The sequence below is a fragment of the Hyperoodon ampullatus genome, assembly GCF_949752795.1.
Source record: "Hyperoodon ampullatus genome assembly, chromosome: 7".
Classification (NCBI taxonomy): Eukaryota; Metazoa; Chordata; class Mammalia; order Artiodactyla; family Ziphiidae; genus Hyperoodon; species Hyperoodon ampullatus.
Window position 1 is genome coordinate 94222942 of NC_136920.1, and position 18498 is coordinate 94241439.

Genomic DNA, 18498 nt, shown 5'->3' on the forward strand with positions numbered 1-18498 from the left:
TGGAGACATTTCAGACTAGAAAGTTTCAGGGGAGGCTCCCCATCAGTCGACTGTGGTAAGACTTGGGTATTGAAGTTGATTATTAGCCACAAGACTTTGGGCCAGTCACATAATTTCTCAGTGCCTCAGTTTCCTACTGTGTGAAAAGGGATAATATAGTTCTGGCTTCTAGTAATGGAAGAATAGCTTTGTGGGACTTACCCATCCGCCCACCCCCCAAACAGTCACCGGCAACAGATAACAATTATAAAATCTGGGAAAGTATTTAAAAAAATTATTTGAAGACAATGGGGAATGACTAAAAGCAGGCTTCAAATAAATCTCTCTCTATCCATCTCTCTTTTTCTTTTTCTTTTTTTTTTTTTCTTGCAGTACACGGGCCTATCAATGCTGTGGCCTCTCCCGTTGCAGAGCACAGGCTCCGGACGCGCAGGCTCAGCGGCCACGGCTCACGGGCCCAGCCGCTCCGCGGCTTGCGGGATCTTCCTGGACCGGGGCAAGAACCCGTGTGCCCTGCATCGGCAGGCGGACTCTCAACCACTGCACCACCAGGGAAGCCCTCTCTTTTTCTTTTTACACATAAGAAAACATGGATAGATAAAGAAATATTGTTATAGATCTCCAGTAGGTTCTATTTCTATTAGGTCTCTAAGGCAGTATTTAAACACAACACATAGGAAAGCTGGAGTAACTATATTAATCTCAGACAAAATAAACTTCAAGTCAAAGATTATTACTGGAAATAAAAGGAATATTTCATAATGATAAAATGGTCAAAACATTAAGAAAGCATAATAATTATAAATCTGTACTAAGATATAATAATACTTAAAATAATTGTTTATAATCTGTACTAAATCTAGTAACAGAGCTTCAAAATACATGAAGCAAACACTAACAGAAGAAAAGAGAGAAATAGACAAATTCACAATCATAGTTGCAAATTTTATCACCCTTCTCTCAGAAAAACTGGGCAAAAATTTAGTTAGAATACAGAAGATCTGAAGGACACAATAGACTCCCTCAGTTGAATTGACATTTATAGAATACTACCCATAACAATTGCTATACACATTTTTCCCCCAAATGCCCATGGAATATTCACTAAGATGGATTATATGCTAGATAAAAAGCATCTCAATAAATTCCATAAGACTGAAATAAGATTGAGGATGTTTTCTGACCAAAATGGGATTAATTTAAAAATCAATAAGATATTTAGAAAAATTCCAAATATTTGAAAATTTAAAAATACAGCTTTAAATAACTTGTGGGTCAAAGAAAAAACTAAAAGGGAAATTTTAAAGTATTTTGAACTAAATAATAATGAAAATACAGCATATCAAAATTTGTAACATGGTATTTAGAAGAAACTTTACAGTTTTAAATTCTTCTATTAGCTAAGAATAATGGCTTAAAGTCAATCATCTAAATTTTTGCCTTCAAAAACTGGAAAGAGAGGAGAAAATTAAACTGAAAATAAGTAGAAGAAAGGAAATAATAAAGGGCAGAATCAATAAAATAGAAAACAGATGATAGAGAAAGACAATGAAACCAAAAGTTTTTTCTGGAAAAATTAATAACATTGATAAACCTCTATCAAGACTGACCAAGAAAAAGAGAGAAAATATCAAGTACCAGTATCTAGAATAATAGAGGAATATCCCCACAGATCCTATAGGACATCAAAAGGATAAAAAGGGACTATTATGAACAACTTTATGCCAATAAATTTGACCACCTAGATGGAATAGGCAAATTCTTTGGAAAAAAAGCCAACAGACCAAAATGGACATAAAAGAAACAGAAAATCAAAATAGTCCTATACCTATCCAGTACACTGAATTTGTTATATAAAACTGCTCTACAAAGGAAATTCCAAGCCCAAGTAGTTTTACTGTTGAGTTCATTACATATGTAAGGAAGAAATAGTACCTGTGGTCTTTCAGAAAATGTAGAAGAAGGAACACTTTTCAGTTCTTTTCATGGGTCCAACATAACCTTGAGCCCAAATTTGACAAAGACAAGAAAATTATAGACCAGTATCTTGCATAAACATATATACAAAAACCTTTAACAAAATATTCACAAATTGAATCCAACAATATATAAAAAGGATCATATATCTGACTATATGAGGTTTATCCATTTCATACTTGTAAATCTATTATAATCCACCTCATTTATAGAATAAAGGAGAAAATTCATATGATTATCTTAATAAATGCACAAAAAGCATTTGACAAAATTCCACTCAGTCATGATAAAAACTCTCAGAAAACTAGGAAAACAAGAGACTTTCCCAGTCTGATAAAGGACACTATATGAAACCTACAGCTAAAATCACCCTTATTAGTGAAAGACTGAACACTTTCCCTGTAAGATCAGGATGTCTACTTTTATTACTTCTACTTAACATTGTACTGAAGATCATAGTCACTGCAACAAGGCAAGAAAAAGAAATAAAAGACACAAATATTGGGAAAGAAGAAGTAAAATAATATGTTTTCACAAATGACAAGATAGTTTATGTGGATAAACACCTTACTAGAACTAATGAATGAATTTAGCAAAGGTGCTAGATACAAGGTCAATATATACACATAAACTATATTTCTACATACAAGCAGCAAACAACTTGAAAAATTCCACTTAGTATTATAAATAACAAGATACTTAGGAAAGTCTTTAACAAAAAATATGCAAGAACTGTGCACTGAAAATTACAAAATATTCCTGAGTGAAATTTAAAAACACCTAAATAAATGGAGAGTTATATAACATTTATAATTGAAAGACTCAATCTTGATAAGATGTAATTTTTGCCAAGTTAATATGGAGATTTAATGTAGTTCCATTCATAATCCTAGAAGGGTTTGCTAATAGCATTTTATACGCTATTCTGAAATATATATGCAAGTTCAAAGGACCAAAATAATCCTAAAAAGAAAAACAAAGATGAAGAGTTTATAGTAGATTATTTTAAAATTTATTATAAAGCTGCAGCAGGGACTTCCCTGGTGGTCCGGTGGTTAAGAATCTACCTTCCCATGCAGGGGACGTGGGTTACACCCCTGGTCGGGAACTAAGATTCCCACATGCCGCAGGGCAACTAAACCCGTGTGCCGCAACTACTGAGCATGTGAGCCACAACTAGAGAGAAGCCTGCGTACTGCAACAAAGAGCCAGCATGTCACAACGAAAGATCCCACATGCTGCAGCGAAGATCCCATGTGCTGCAACTAAGACCCGAAGCAGCCAAAAATTAAATAAATAAATAAATATTTTTTAAAAGCTGCGGCAATCAAGACAGTGATGTATTGACATAAGGATAGACAAATTGATCAACAAAACACCATAGAGATTCTAGAAATAGACTTGCACTCACACAGTTAATTAATTTTGAACACAGGTGTTAAAGCAGTTCTATGGAGAAAAGAAAATATTTCAACAAATGGTCCTGAAACATGTTTATCCAGAAAGAATAAGCCTTGACACCTGAACTTTATATCATATATCAAAAAATTAGAGTTGGATCATAGACCTAAATGTAGCAGCTAACACTACAAAGTGTTTTGTTAAAGCAAGCATAGGAGAAAATATTTTTGAGACCCAAAAGCAGGCAAAGAGGTCTTGAACAAGACCCAAAAGTCAATAACCAAAAAAGAAAAAAATGATAAAGTAGGCTTCATTAAAATTAAAAAAAAAAAAAACTTTTGCTCATCAATGAACACTTCTACTTTCATCATGATGGAGTAATGGGGACCAGATCTACCCTGTCAACTTAAACAAGTAGAAAATTGGAAAAAATATATGGAACAACGCTTTTCAGTTATGAGATAATAGCACAGGGCTGTGATCCTTGAGAGAATGGAAAAAATGAAGTGAGCCCTACAAATACCTTACTTTATTGCCTGGAGGCATTTTCTAGGTCACAGAACAGGGAGAGGGAAACCAAGCAGTGCCTGTTGATCTCACTGAACTGAGGAGAAAGTGACTGGAGGTCAGGGAAACCAAGGAGCAGAACTTGCAGGGCAGGGTACCAAAGAGGGGGGAGCTACAGAGGAGAGAGAGCTCTGGAGATCTTCAGAGGTGTCCCTTGAGTCTTTGACTGGCTATTGATTTACAGTGTGTGAGAGGAAATGACCCAAAGCTAAGGAAAGGATTCCCAGAAAGGAGTGAGCAAAACAATTTCTAGAGCCCACATAGAACTTGGAACTTGTGTTCTCACCAACCAGAGTTGAGAAACCTTATAATGCATGGGACATTGGGTTAAATGCTCAGAAAGGTATTGCCTTAGGAGTGGAGCTAAATCAATTCTGGTCTAAAGGTTGCTGTGGACCCACGTTAAAGAAGCTTAGACACAAGTCTTGAAAGGCTTCAACTGATTACAAATCACTTACCTGTGCATCACAATAAAGTCCAGCACTTAAAGGAATGCAACAAAATTCAGCACCCAACAGATAAAATTTACAATGCCCAGCATTTAATAAAAATTTCCAAGCATGAAATGAATTAAGAAAAACATGACTCATAATCAGGAGATAAACTGGCCAATAGAAAAACAGAGAAAATAAAATGAACAAACAAGAGTGTTAAAAGCATATTATAAATATGCTTCATAGATTTAAGAAGGTAGAGGAAAACTAACATAATGTGAGAAAAATGGATAATATAAAAAACCCAGATGGAACTTATACAGATGAAAATATAATATCTGAAATAAAATATACTTTGGAAGGAACTAAATGCAGGTTAGACACTGTGGAAAAAAGGAGTAATGAGCTTGAAGATCCAGCAATATAAATCATACAGAATGAAACACAGAGAGAAAAATATTGGGGGGAAAAAATGAACAGAGCTTCAATGATCTGCAGGATAATGGCAAGCAATCTAATATTCATGTAACTGGAATCTCATAAGGAGAGAGTAGGGCAGGGCAGAAAAAGCTCAAGCCCAATGCAAGAAATAAGAAAAATGAGAGCAGAAATTCCTGAAACAAAAAGAAAAAAATCCAAGAAACCTAAAGCTTACTCTTTGGAAAATATTTTGATTTCCCCCTATTCACCCAGTTGGTGAGACAGGGATTCTTGCCCACGAGTTAGGAAAATGGTGGAACACGTAACACCTGACACCAGACAGATGCAACAGACAGGAGTTTATTAGTCACATATACTCACAGTCGGGGGAGAAGGACACTGCATGCCATTCAGGGCTGCATAGGGGTTGCACTTGGGAACAGAGTGAACACCAGGGGCTGTTGGGAGGCAAGCTTTGCAGTACCAAGTGGTTGAGGTGCCCCATGATTCCTAGGATGTGATTGGTGTGTTTGAATAATTCCACCGGCTGTCAGGGAACTGAAAATTACTATTCAGGGACAAATAGGAACTGCACATGGTCCTCTTGATAGGGTGGGTTGTTTGGCTAGAGGACCTTATTCACAGGAACAGAGTGGGAAGGGGAAGTTGAGGTAGGGCCAGATGAGGCCCTCCTGATTTCACTAGGTGTCAAGGCAGCACATAATATTGGACCTGAATTTTAGGCCTTACACCATAGAACCATAGAAAGATCAACATAATTGATAAAACTCTAGCCTGACTGATCAGGAGAAAAGAGAGAAGACACAAATGACCAATATCAGGAGTGAAAGAGGGAAAATCTCTCTAGATTCTACAGACATTTAAAAAACCTAAGGGAATATCATGAACAACTATATGCCAATAAATTCAGCAACTTAGATGAAATGGACATATTCCTTGAAACACAAGCTACACAAGTCACACAATAAGAAATAAATAATTTGACTATCCCTATATTTATTAAATAAACTAAATTAATAGTTTAAAAAAATCCTTTCTATAAAGAAAACTCCAGGAATGGCTTCACTAGTGAATTCTACCCATTGGTGTGCTGGTAAATGTTTCACCTGTGATTTTCCAAAGGGAAAAAAATTCCCTGGTTTGTAGCATTTGCCAGTTTCCACGGTGTAAATATTCCCACCATGACCAATTTCAGGTTACCAATGTGATGTCACTGATCATGGAGCTGGGAGAGATGTGCAGTAGAACACCACATGGATAAAATAGTCATAAATGTCCTCAAGAGCACTGCTACAAATAAAATGTAGCAAAAATAATTAAGAAGTGATGCACAGTCATTCAGGATTTATTACCTTTGTTTTTAATATAATTTATTTAATTTTTAATAATGGCTGTATTTAACAACAGTTCACAAAATTCCTAAAAATTTAACAGTAGGCTATCATGAGCCAATACAAGCCAGTTCTGGTATACCGATGATTCTACTAAACATTTAAGGTAAAAATAATACCAATTCTATAAATACTTTTATAGAAAATAAAAGAGGAACGAACATTTCCAAACTTACTTTAGGAGGCCAGCGTTACCTGGATACCAAAACCATACAAAGACATTATAAGGAGAAAAAAAAAAGCTAAAACTACAAACCACCGTCACTCAAGAACATAGATACAGAAATACTTAACAAAATTTTGGCAAAGAAGTTTCAGCAATATGTAAAAAGGATAACAAATCATGACCAAATGGCCTTTTTCCCAGGAATTCAAGGTTGTTTTAATATTCAAGAGTCAATCTATGCTTTATCATATGTGATAGACAGAATATCCATTTCTTAATCCCAGAACCTGTGAATATGCTGCTTTCTGTAGCTTAAGAGATTTTGCAGATGTGATTAATTTAAGGATTTTGAGATGGAGTGGGATTCTCTCCTAGAGCCTCTAGAAGGAAGATAGCCCTGCCAACATCTTGACTTTAGCCCAGTAGGATCCATTTTGAACTTCAAACCTCCACATTGGTAAAATAATAAATCTGTATTGTTGTTAAGCCACTGTTTTTAAGCAGCAGGAGGAAACTAAGTAGAAAACTAACGCATCATTTAAACAGTCTTAAAAGAAACAACATACAATCATGTCAATTGATGCAAAGGAAGTTTTTGACAAAATTCTACATAGACCCATGATAAAACTTTAGCAAACTAGGAATAGAAGGGAACTTACACAACCTGAAAAGAAAGGATGTCTATAAAAATACCTAAATAAAGATGCTTAAAAATTTTTTTAAAAACAAAAAAAAAAACAACAAAAACAAAAAAAACACACCTACAGCTAATATCATAGTTAGTGGTGAAAGAATGAATGTTTGCCCTCTCAGATCTGAAACAAGGCAAGGAAATCTGTAAAAACTATTCCCCCCTCCAGTTTTATTGAGATATACTTAGCACATAAGATTGTACTAGTTTAAGATGTATGACATAATGATTCGATGTATATATTGCAAAATGATCACCACAATAAATTGAGTTAATTTATCCGTCACCTCACATAGTTACCTTTTTTGCTTGTGATGAGAATTTTAAGATCTATTCTCTTAGTAACTTTCAAATATACAATACATTACGGTTAACTATAATAACTATGCTGTGTATTACATCCCCAGAACTTATTAATACTATAATTGGACATCTTGGCCACCTTCACCCATTTTTCCCATGCCCACCCCCCTTTTATAAATATTTCTATTCAACAGTGTACTGAGAATCCTAGGCAATGCAATAATTCAAGAAAAAGAAATAAAAGGCTCGTTGTTTTGAAGGGAAGATTCAATATTGTCTTTGTTTACAGTCAACATGATTGTCTATCTAGAGAATCTTAAGGAATCTACAGAAAAGTTAGGGTACTAGAACTAATAAGTAAGTTTGGCAAGATTTCATGATACAAGTTCAATATACAAAATGAATTGTATTTCTATAGACTAGAAACTAACAACTGGATATTTACATTAAAAGTAACATTTATAATAGCATAAAAACATGAAACATTTAGGGGAAAATTAGCAAAATTTATACAGTACACTGAAAACTAAAAATTATTGCTGGGAGAAATTAAAGAAGATCTAAATAAACAGAGAGATAGACCATGTTCATGAACCAGAACAATTGATATTGTTAAGATCTCAATTCTGCCCCAAATTAATCTATAGATCTAATGTATTCCCACTCAAAATCCCAGCAGGATTTTTGAGAATTTCACAAGCTGATTCCAAAATTCATGTGGAAATGGAAAGGACAAGGATAGCTAGAAAAATTTTATGAAAAACAAAGAACAAGGTTGGAGGAATTACTACCTGATTTCAAGACTTACAATAAAGTTACAGTAATTAAGACAGTGTATTATGGTGTAGAATAGAGATTTGGATCAGTGGAACAGAATAGAGCATCTAGAAATACTTACACATATACAGTTAATTGACTTTTCACAAGGGTGCCAAGCTAATTCAATGGGGGAAATGGCAGTCTTTTCAACAAATGGTGCTGGAATAATTGGATGTCTATATACAAGAAAAAACAATGACCCTTGTCTCACACCATAAACAACAACTTGAAATGGTGGGGCAAAGACCTAAAATCTTTGTGATCTTGAGTTAGCCAAGATTTCTTAGATAGGACACAGAAAGCACAACCTCTCTCTAATGAGAAAAAAAAAATCAGTATTTTGGACTTCATCAAAATGAAAACCTTTTGATTTTTAAAAAAGACATTGTTTAAAAAGTGAAAAGGCAAGCCACAATGGGGGAGAAAATATTGCAAATCATATATCTAATAAAGGACTTGGATCCAGAAAATACATGGAAAACTCTTCCCACTCAGTAGAAAGACAAATAACCTGGTTAAAAAGTGAGCAAAAGATTTGGAGAGACATTTCACCAATAAAGGTAAACAGAGCAAATGAGCATGTGAAAAGAAGCTCAACATCATTTGTCACTAGATAAACACAAATTAAAATTACACTGAGATACCACTTAACAACCAGTGGAATGGCTAGGACTTCAGGAGACCGATTTTACCACGTGTTGGCAGGGTGAGGAGAAGCTGGAAGTCGTGTGAGTTGGTGGGAATGAGAAATGACACGGCAGCTTTGAAAAACATTTTGATAGTTACTTATAAAGTTAAACATCCTCTTATTACATGACTCAACAAACTCACTCCTAAGTATTTTCCCAGGGGAAATAAAAAAGAAACACATAAAGACATTTATGTAAATACTCATAGCAACTTTACAGAAACACCCAAATGTCCATCAAGTGGTAAATGGATAAATTGTAGAATGTCCATACAATGGAATACTATTCATCAATAAAAAGGAATTATTTATATAGGCAACAATGTTAATGAATCTCAAAAACATTATGCTAAGTGAAAGAAGCCAGACAGGAAAGATAACATACTGAGAGACTCAATTTATAGAAATTCTGGAACAGGTGAAACCATGGTGCCGGAAAGCATATTAGTGATTTCCAGAGCCTAGGGGGATTCACTGTAAAGGAGCACAAGGGATCTTTTCAGAATGATGATCTTTTCAGAAATTTCATAATCTATTCTAGATTATGCTTCTCATGCTGGTTATATGACCGTACACATTTGTCAGAATTCTTTGAATCGTATACTGAAAACGGGTGAATCTTATCTAAATTATGCCTTGATAAATCTGATAAGAGGACACCACTAAGAAAATTAATAGGCAGGCCACAGATTTGGAGAAAATATTCAGAAAACATATAACCGACAAAGGACTGACTACAAGAATAAACAAAGAACTCCCATGATTCTATAATGAAAAGACAAGCAAGTCCATTAAAAATGGGCAAGAGGCTTGAACAGATACTTCACAAAAGATGTAGGAATGCCAATAGCAATGCCAATAGCACATTGCTTGACATCATTAGAATAATGCAAATTACAAGCAGTACATACCAGCCAGCATGGCTAAATTTTAAAAGCCTGACAACCACCAAATGTTGACGAGACCATAGAGCAACTGGAAAACACACACGTTGCTGGTGGGAATGCAAACCAGTACAACTGCTCTGGAAAAGGGTTTGACAGTTTTTCATAAACTTAAACATACACCTGTACACCTACTCTTTGACTCCTTAATTCCCCTCGTAGGTATATATCCAAGAGAAGTGAAAACATATGCCCACAAAAACAAATGTTCATAGAAGTTTTATTCACAGTAGTCACATACTGGAAACAGCTCAAGTGCTCATCAACAGGAGAATCACTAGACAAATTCTGACACATTCCTACAGTGGAGTACTAGTCAGCAATGGAAAAGAAACCAACTACTGATGTATGCATCAAGATATATGAGTCTCAAAAATAATATACCGTGAGAAAGGAGCAAGGCACTCAGGAGTACATACAGTATGATTCCACTTATGTGAAGTTCTAGGTTAGGCAAAACTATTGTTAGCTACAAATTAGATCAGTTTGGGGTGGAGGTAGGTGGTGGGATTGACTGGGAATGGACATGGAAAACTTGCCCGTGAGATGGTAATGTCATATTATGACAGGGATGCGGGTTACTTGGATATAAACATTTATCAACATTATACAGCTATATTTGTACATGTTAATGTATGTAAATTTTCCTAAAAGTAGTCATGTCAAAAAATAATAAAAATTGAGTGGGTGAAAATATAGTGAAAGGAAGAATGGCACAGTGAGATAATTGTTACAGTGAGGCGATGTGTGCATAGGGATTTAAATTATACCATTATGTCTACTCTGTGTATTTTTGAAGTTTTCCGTAATAAAAAGTAAAATAAAATAAAAGGAAAGAACAGGATAATGATACCACCTGGAGCTGTTGTGCGTTCATTTAAGCAGTGTCGGGGAAAGGGTTTTGCAGTCTGGGAAGTATGTTTTGACACAAGCTTTCTCCAGCGGATCTGCCTCCCCCTCCCTCTCATTTACGCACTCTAGCTCTTGCTGTCTGCTGCACTCTTGTTCTGTTTTGTTCTTCTTGTCACTCTGCTTTCTTTTTCTTTTTTTTTTTTTTTACATCTTTATTGGAGTATAATTGCTTTACAATGGTGTGTTAGCTTCTGCTTTACAACGAAGTGAATCAGTTATACATATACACATGTTCCCATATCTCTTCCCTCTTGCGTCGCCCTCCGTCCCACCCTCCCTGTCCCTCCCCTCCAGGCGGTCACAAAGCACCGAGCTGATCTCCCTGTGCTATGTGGCTGCTTCCCACTAGCTATCTGTTTTACGTTCGGTAGTGTATATATGTCCATGCCACTCTCTCACTTTGTCACAGCTTACCCTTCCCCCTCCCCATATCCTCAAGTCCATTCTCTAGTAGATCTGTGTCTTTATTCCCGTCTTACCCCTAGGTTCTTCATGACATTTTTTTCCCCTTAGATTCCATATATATGTGTTAGCATATGGTATTTGTCTTTCTCTTTCTGACTTACTTCACTCTGTATGACAGACTCTAGGTCCATCCACCTCAATGCTTTCTTTTTCATTTCCCACCTGCCTAGCTCCTTCCCTTCCCCTGCCTGCCCATTGCCCTCTGTCCACTGATGCCTCCAGATCTGCCGCGTTGGGGCTCTGGTGGCTGCAGACTGAGTGAGGGCGGTGTCTTGAAGATGTGGCCGCACAGCAGCAGCCGGCTTGGGGAGGTCAGGGAAGGTGCTACTTCTTGATTTCTCCTCTTGCAGCCCGCAAGCTCGGCCACCCTGTGTCTCCCAGGCTGCTCTGCTTGCCTTGCAGCCTGAGAGCCAGCACTCTAACCAGATGGACAGGCTGCCATTGCCCTGACAACGTATCCTCTACTTGGCTTCCCTGAAGGGTGTCAGATTTGAGGGAATTTTTTTTTTTTTTTTTTTTTTTTTTTGCGGTAAGCGGGCCTCTCACTGTCGTGGCCTCTCCCGTTGCGGAGCACAGGCTCCGGACGTGCAGGCTCAGTGGCCATGGCTCACGGGCCCAGCCGCTCTGCGGCATGTGGGATCTTCCCGGACCGGGGCACGAACCCTCGTCCCCTGCATGGGCAGGCGGACTCTCAACCACTGCGCCACCAGGGAAGCCCTTGAGGGAAATTTGAGCCAGGTTCCCAAGCCCTAAACCCCAGCTCATCTCCTTTCTGGAGCCACCCTGCCCGACTCCGACCTCCACGGGGTAATTGCCTTCCGGCTGCCGTCAGCATCTCAGCCCTTGTACCCTGATCTGTTCTTGCCAAGCCTCAGCTGAGTGCCTGGCGATGCTCCGGAAACTGTGGGCTTCGGGGCAGGATCCACAAGACGCCTACAGTCTGCTCTTTCTTTTGCTCTGTTTTAATCATCCGTTAACTCAACAGATATTTATCAGGCCCCCACTGTCTGCTGGGCACCGAGTGAGACGCTGATGGCCGTAGAGCTGGCCTGGTGGTGGGAGGAACGGAAGGCTACAAGGCAGCGTGATGGGGTCAGCCACCAGGGAACTCGGAGGAGGGGGGTTGGGGGTGGGGGGGAGCGGGAAGGGAGGGGTCGCTTGGCCTGGATTGGGGTGACAGGGTGTCAAGAAGCAGTTCTTGGAGGAAATGCCAACTAAGCGAAGACCCAAAGTGGGTGGAGTGGCAAAGAAGCAGCGTGTGAAACAGCCCCAGGGTGAGTGCTCCTTGCAGGGCCTTCCGGGAGCTACAGAAAGTTCAGTCTGGTTAGACTTTGGGTGTGAGGGCGGGTCCAGCCCGCACGTGAGGCCTGGAGACCCCCCTGCTCCCCGGCCAGAGCTGCTGACCAGCCTCCCCGGGCGCCCCTCCCCGGGCAGTGGTGCTTCTGCCTGGACCAGGAGGACTCCAAGGTGGCTGGCGCCGGCCTCCCCTGAGCAGCACAGGACTTGAGTGGGACGGTGCCAAGCAGGGGCCTGGGTGCTCCTCCACTTGCTCCCCCTCTTCCTCAGCGGTCCTCCCTCCCTGAAGCCCTCAGTGACTCAGGCAGAGCTGGCCTCGCCTCCTTGCATGTGACTCACGCCTTGTGCCTCTGTGGGGTCAGGCAGCCTCCTCTGCCCTCTTTGCCTTTCAGGGAATGCTCTGGCTTCCCTTCCAGTTCCCGTTCCAATTCTTGTTCAGGTTCCAGCTCTGGTTCTGGGCTCAGCTGTACCCACAGGTGAGGCCATACACAGAAGCCAGGCCTTGCCAGGGCCAGGAGAGCCTATTCTGACCTCAGAGCCTCCTCCTGGGGAGGGGCCTCCCCCATCCCTGAGCCAGGATGGGGGCAAGGACTGCCATGGGGTGATGAGACAGACTGTGGATGGACTTCCCAGAAGTGGAGGCTGGAAAAACATGGAAGATATGGAAGGAATTTTTAGTGACATCACAAAGGTAGCCATTAGACTCTAAAATCAGTTAGCATGCTTGGCTCAGAAGAAAAAAATTTAGCAGTATAGTTTAAGGGATTAGAAGGAGAGCTCTGGAGTCAGATTATGTAGAATTCAAAACTCAGTTCTGCTACTTATTAACCTTGTGAGCTTGGGCAAGTTACTTAACCTCTCTGTGTCTCAATTTCCTCCACTGTAACATGGGAAGAATGACAGTACCCACCTGGTAAGATTATGGGAGGCCTGAATCAGGTAATTCATATTAGGGATTTAGCCTAGTGCCTGTTACATGGTGAAGGCTTCATACATAATAATAATAATAATAATAAATAATAATAATAATGCTGTTTATTGGTATTATTCTCTCCAACCCCTCTGATAGACGGGTGAGTGACTCTTGCCTGGCACCCACTGGGGGCTTCACAAGGGTTTACTCCCCCCTCCTCCCACCATGGGATGAGAGAGCGGCAGAATGGGGGTTCTGCTGGGATGTATGCCATCACTGGTTAACAGCTGAGTGACTGAGGGCAAGTTGCTCAACTTCCTGGTCTTAATGGGTCTTAATTTCCTCATCAGTGAGATGGGGATAATGCTGTCTCACTTGTGAGTAGTAAAGGTTGTACTGTATGGATGGATGGCACCGAGCTGAGTTTCAGCTCTGCTGTGTGAACTTGGGCAGGTTGCTTCACCTCTCTGGACCTCTGTTTCTTGGTACTGTGTACCAGGGAGAGTTGTGAAAGTGGGGATAATCTATGTAATGTGCCTGGCAGAGAGTATGACTTCAATAAAAAAATAGGCGCTAGTATTGTTATCCTGATGATGCAGATGGGGAAGAAATTCAGGGTTCTGGGAGGGAACTGGTTGCTTCTGGGAGGGAACTGGTTGCTTCTGGGAGGGAACTGGTTGGATCTACGTGTTCCTTGGGAGAAAGAGCTACTTATCGCAGCCTCAGAATGAGATGTGCGTCTTGTTTTCCTTCATGCCTTCCTGAGATGTTAGCATTGCCGGAACCTGGGCAGGTTCACGTTCAAGCTGTGTGGAAGGGATGGGGAAGGAAGGTGACCTTGGAGGTCTTAGGAGCAAACCCAAAGCAGAGGCTTCTCTGTGGCCGACCCCCACCTCACTTTGTGGGGCTTGTGCTGACCGAGCCCCTCATCCCCTCCAGGCCTCCCCGGCTGACAGTCCATGCAGGGCAGCGGAGTGCTGCTTGGACCAGCCCTGCCACACCCGTCCTGTCTGCTCTCCGGTGTTTGTTTGTTTGTTTTTTTCCTTTCCTCCTATCTTTCACAATTCTGGGGAAATTAGTTTCTAGAATTCAAACAGCCGGGAGAAAACCCGGAGGTTATCCAACACATTTCCTACCACAAGGCAGGTCTGCAGCAATCCCATCCCCCCATCCCCCCTCCAACCCCGCGCCCCGCCAAGTCCTCTAAAGGAGATGGTATCTTGGGCGAGGCAGACAGCCTGTGGTCTGTCTGACCTCAGTCCTTCTAGCTGGGCTGTTAGCCTGTGCCCTCTTGTTTGGCCCTCTAGAGAGCTGGAAAGAAGCTGGCCAACCTACATCCAAATAATCCTCCTGAGGTTAAGAAGGGTGTTATTAAGGCATCCCTTCTCCAGGCTAAATAATCCTAGTGCCTCTAACCCTTTCCTCTCAGGTTCTGTTTGCCAAGTCTTTAATTATTTTCATTGCCCTCTCTGTAATTTAGGATGCCACCCTATAATCATAGAATTCAGAGCTGGAAGATTCCTAGGAGAGGTGTGGAGGAGAGCCGGTTGCAGAGGGTCAGGCCTCTACTTGCCCAGTCGCCAGAATGGGAAGGAAGACCAGTAGGCTCCCCTTCACGACGCCCTTCCCCACCCCTCTTCCAGCAGGGGAGAGCCCTGCTCATTTGTCCTTGAAGCAAAAATTGACTGAGCCGTTCTGGTGGGCTGTGCGCTGTACAGGCATTTTCAAAATTGTGACTTCCTTAATCCTCCCACTGTCCTGCCAGGGAGCCTCATTTTGTAGGCAAGGGGACTGGCTCTGAGAGATTAAGTAACTTACCCAAATTCACACATGAAGAAAGTCGCAGGCCCCTCCACCCAAACTCCCTTCTCCTGCTACACTCACCCCAATCCCAGTGGTGCCCACAGAGTCAATTCCCACAGGCCTTTATGGAAGCATCTCTCTCCTGGAGAGTCTGTCAGGCTCCAGGAAGGCCAGAGCTGGGCTGTGGCAGGAATTGTCAGGATTCTCTCTCTCTCTTCATATATATATATATGTGTATATATATATATATATATACACATCTTTATATATCTATATATATTTAAATAAAGAGATTCATTTATATATCTTTATTTGTGTATGAAGAGATTTATTTCAAGGAATTGGTTCATGCAGTTGGGAGCTGGTAAGTGCAAAGTCCGGAGGACAGGCTGGCAGGTTGGAAATCAGGCGGGATTTGATGGCACAGTTTTCGAGGCAGAATTTTTTCAAGAGGAAACCTCAGTTTTTACCGTTAAAGCCTTTCCACTGATTCGAAGAGGCCCAACCACATTAAAGAGGGTAATCTCCTTCACTTAAAGTCAACTGACTGTAATGTAACCACATCTACAAAATACCTTCGCAGCAATACCTGGATTAGCATTTGATTAAATAACTGGGTATTATAGCTTAGGCAAGTTGACACATAAAGCTACCCATCACACGCTCCTTTATGGGAGTCGATGGGGAGAAGTTGGCTTGATCCAGTGGGCCTTTTCCCCAGAGTCCCAGGCAAGTGCTGGGAAGGTGCCAAGGAGGGCAGAGAGAGCCCTGTGTGGACCTCCCCATTATGAAGGTGCTAGGTCCCAGGTCAGGGTTATCCCAGCAGATCCACACCAGAACGCTTTCCCCTGGGGATGTGCTGCCTTCGTCTGCTTGAGAGCTGCATTTAAGACCCAGGGACTTTTCAGGGGGCAGAAGGCTTAGAAGGAGCAAAGGGCAATCCTCAGAGTAGGAGCAAGAGGACTGTTGCCTGAGTCCGAGGGACCAGGTAGGCCAAGAGCCCTTGAGGGTGCGGACCGTGTCTTATCTCTCTGTATCCCAGGGCTGGGACCATGGCCCACGGGAGATGTGCTACAAATGTCTGTTCCTTTCCCTTCATCAGGCTCCCCGATAGGTGCCTAAAACATTCTAGGCAGGTAGAAATCAGACCTGTTTTTAAAGTTCTTCCAATAAGAAAATTTACTGATAACAGAAATAGTATTTCCCAGTCTAGAGAGTTGTTCTCCTCCCCCTCCCCCTCCCCTTCCTCCTCCTTCTCCTCCTCCTTCTTCTTCTTCTTCTTGTCAAAGGGTATAACCTTTCCTTTTTAAAATAAATAAGTCCTGGGGATGTAAGGTACAGCATGGTGACAATAGTTAATAATACTGTATTGTGTATTTGAAAGCTGTTAAGAGAGTAGATCTTAAAAGTTCTCATCACAAGAAAAAAAATTAGAGAGTTCTTCTCAATATAAAATCAAAACCCCTCCAGTTTCAGGTCAAACTCTGTAGGACTAAGATAGCAGAAATGAGTAAATTAGACTTCAGAGATTTTATTGTTGCTCTAAAGTTTGACCCACCACAGCCTTCTGGCTGCTGTTTACAACTAGAGGCACACCAAAGGACAGAGATACCGGCAATTCAGAAGACCCATGCAAGCACTAAGATTGGACCAGAGCCCTCCTCTCACAGACACAATTGCCCCTCATCTTGTCTTTCGCAGGGCTTGAGGCTCAGATAGACTCAAAGAAGAAGTTCCTGCAGCAAACAGTCCTAAAGCTTGAAATCAAATGGCTAAGGGATCTTGTGAAGTCTTTTTCTTTGCAGGTCTTTTTTTTTTTTTTTGCGGTACGCGGGCCTCTCACTGTTGTGGCCTCTCCTGTTGCGGAGCACAGGCTCCAGACGCGCAGGCTCAGCGGCCATGGCTCACGGGCCCAGCCGCTCCGCGGCATGTGGGATCCTCCCGGACCGGGGCACGAACCCGTGTCCCCTGCATCGGCAGGCGGACTCTCACCCACTGTGCCACCAGGGAAGCCCTCTTTGCATGTCCTTTAGAGGACTTTTCTAGATATAGCATTTCGCAGAGGCAGGGAGTGGACCAGCTGGCCGCTCCCTCTCAACTCTGGGATTCCAAGGGAACAGGAGTTTTCTCCTTTTAAGGGGTTTCCTCTTTCACCTGGAGGTGGTTGGTGAGAGAATCAGGTGTTGCCAGGGCACAGTAGTGGGTGGGTGAGGCTGCCCCACCCGCTGAATCAAGGGAGACTTCCAGGAGGGGAATGGCTTGGAGATGCCTCATGAAACAAGCCTGGGAGGAGGCTTGGGGTTGGCTGATAGGTGGGTATGGGAGGAAGGGATTTGGTGGGGACTGGCTGGAAGCGCAGGCCTAGTCTGAAGAAGCAAGATTCTCCCCAGCTTCATGGGAGTCCTTCTCTGGAAGCCATACCTGTCAGCTCTTCTTACCTCCTAAACCTTGCAAGGGATGGGGTTGCAGCCAGTGACATTCCACCATCTCTTGGTACAGGGAGAAATGTTGCAGCAGGAAGGCTTTAAGCTAGACCAGAGGGAGAACTGGATAAAATGGGAGATGAGTGACTGAGGGGCTCCAGGGGCCCCTTTCTTTCAAGGTCTTTAAAAACAAAGAGGTTTCTTCTGCTCCCAGCACCCCCCTCACCTCCAAGCCACAGTGATGGCTATGACAGCCTTTGGGGGTTTTTGCCAGTTTGCACGTAACACGTAGGTTCTGTGAGCCATCAGGAAATAGTACCCTTTCGTGGAAACTGTGCAACTAGATTTGGGATTGAAGAGCAGCCAGACCCCAGCAGATAGTGTAGAGTATAGTTTTGGGGGGCACAAAGGCAGAACTGGAGTGAGGGGTTTGGGGGAGCTCTGGGAGCCATCATTCTCCCATGGATGGTCCTCAGTGTCCACACCAGACCTCAGTACTCCAGAGGGTAGAAATCCCTGCCTCTCTAGTTCAGCCCTGGGACTGGTGGGCATGGAGTCATGGGGTCCCTGGAAGGACAATTGTTTCTTTGGCTTCTTCCCTTTTTCAGCCCTTGGATTCTGGAGATTGCCAGGAGACTCCACCTAGAGTCCACCATGCCTTTGGAAGGAGCACCCACACCAAGGGAAGGCAGGGCCTGAGGCCCTTATCTGGGAGGGCCAAAACACCAGTAAACCAACACTGACACAATTCAACTGAATAAATCTGCTGAGTCAAATCAAATGCTGCCTCTGTCTGGCCAGGGAGGATGCTTCTGTGCATGGGAAGTGAGCCATGCTCAGCCTGGTTGGAGGGACCAGCCTCTC